We start from the raw sequence: 2266 nt of genomic DNA, 5'->3' as shown, positions 1-2266 counted from the left end.
CCAACTGAAATCCCTACTTTAAAATTGGTTTAGAAGTCTCTTTCCTCCACCTTCTCTTTTTTGAGAAGCAGATTGTAAAAACATCAATTTAACTTATGCTAGGTGGTAGCGGTTTGTTTTTTAAACCAAAAACAGCTCTGCTGAATTTATTGATCTTCTGCTTCATCTATTCAAGTCGAATACTGGGTCAAGCTGCTGTGGCTGTCACTGTAGGAAACCAGTTCATGCCTATACCACTGTCATCATGAAAATGTTCCATTCTCCAGAACAGTGTTCTTACCCTCTATGACTTCCTGCCTAAATCCAGGTTAATATCCTTGATTTCCATTGGGTTTTAGTGCAGTTTGATTCTACATGGTCATTTCTTTCCATGTCACAGTAGCTGTTCTCAAACACATTAAATATACATATGTTCTGCTCTCATCACCCACACACTTACAAAAGCAGCGTGGCACTTGGTTTGGTGTGTTTGTTTTACTATGCCAGCTCACAAAAAGCAGTTCTCATTTCTAAGCACGGTATTTTACAATTTTGTGTGCATTAATACAATAGTGCATTGGAAAAGTACTGAGCCTCTACAAAATAGCTTTACCTTTTGAAACAAACGAATGTGATTTTTTTTCACTTACGCAAGCATAGGCTTTTTAATATTTCAACAAGATAAATATCTCAATGAAACTCTATGTTCACTCGATTGTGTGCCACAGTGATGGCCTTAAGACAGTTAATACACTTAGAAGATCCTACCTGTTTAGTGTTATTTACACCGGTATATCCATCATCCCCTAATCTGGAAGGTGAACAAACAATACTCAGAAATTGTGACTGAATTGTGTCAATAACTGGGAATGGTATAGTTTTAATTAATCCCTTACTAAACACATAATAGAACTTAGTCTTGTGTGGGAATTTTCTTCATGCCCCTCTTAAGGCTTGGGAAACCTAAAAAGAGCTCAACATGATAAAGGAGCCCCTGCTAAGGCAGACCTTATGGTAAGAAAGGGAAAATGACAAGTGTACATGGGTAATTATCAGCAACAGTTTAGCAATTACTGAAATCACTGAAGTTTTAAAACATCACGCATGAAATATTCTTTCTATCCTGAAAGAGAAACTAGAGAAAAGACACGATTCCCTCAGAAAGCAATGACTCGATTCAGGTTGTGACTTTATATTTAAGCACCATGAGATAAAGGAAGCGATTTCCATTTGCCGGTCACTGTTCCAGCAACACAGCTTTGAGAGTTCTGTTCTCATTAAACAACCCTATGTCTGTTCCAGGAAGAAAAGACGACCCTGCGACAAATGGGACAGGTGTTATCCTCTAATAACCAGCAGTCGACGCAGTGGATGTGCTACTCATGGGAGCAAGGTAGCCCAAGAAGTTTGTCCCCTCCTGTATATTCAGTAATGCAAATAGTACATGTCTTCAATGCATCGTTTTCACCAAAACTTCTCATTGCCAAGTTATTAATCTGGACATTGGTGGGTCCTCTAGTTAAGTGGTTGTCATTAAAGGGGTAAAGTCAGGTTGCTTCAATACCTTTTTCAAACATCTGTGAGATACTTTCTGAATATTTATCAATGGAACTGGAGCCAGGGTTGTAGCTGGGAACGGAAGCAGAGTTGTTACCACCAGAGCTCCCTCTTCCACTCCATGGAAGCTCACCAAAAGCTGTTGTTCTCTGCCTTAACCTGGTTTGAATCGGAACAGTTCCCTTGAATCAGATCAATGTTCCCTTGATCCACTATTGTGGATTGTAAGAGTGGAAAACCTGTGAATACTCACATAGGTTCTCCCAGCTGCATGTTCAGAAACTGTAAAGGTGCCTATAAAACCACCAGGTTTACTTTCATAAGTGACTGGGATCTGAGACCTAGACCGAGTTCTGCTAGCTATGCCATCTATCTGCCGGTCTTCTGCCAGCAGAACTCATCTGACTTGAAGGTCTTTGGTTGGAGGTCTTGGACCAGATCCTGCCGCTTCACCACTGGTATCTGTGTCTGAAGAGCTTGTCCCTTGAGTGGCAGAATTTCTTGACCCAGAAGCCACAAAACGACCTCTACCTAGCAACTCAGGTCCAGTTATCTGGTGTCTCAAAGTCCCATGGTGAGGGGCTCTAGAACTTCCCTCGATCTCGTTTACCAAAGGCAGCTCAAAAGTCTGAGATGAGATGCTATGATGAGATCTTCGTGGAATTTCATTTGCTGGGTGCAGAGAAGACCTACTTCTTTCAGCTCTGGCTCTGGTTCTTCGCTGGTGTTC

At 41.2% G+C, this 2266-nt stretch overlaps 1 pseudogene; it reads right to left on the bottom strand.

Moving 5' to 3' along the window:
* Positions 1-1256: 1256 nt before the first annotated feature.
* The window catches only part of LOC126495837 (E3 ubiquitin-protein ligase RLIM-like), a 6188-nt pseudogene continuing 5178 nt past the window's right edge, over positions 1257-2266 (bottom strand).

The sequence above is a fragment of the Alexandromys fortis genome, unplaced genomic scaffold, assembly GCF_014885135.2.
Source record: "Alexandromys fortis isolate MF-2015 unplaced genomic scaffold, M_Fortis_MF-2015_v1.1 scaffold_652, whole genome shotgun sequence".
Taxonomy (NCBI): domain Eukaryota; kingdom Metazoa; phylum Chordata; class Mammalia; order Rodentia; family Cricetidae; genus Alexandromys; species Alexandromys fortis.
This window is presented reverse-complemented; position numbering and strand designations above follow the sequence as displayed.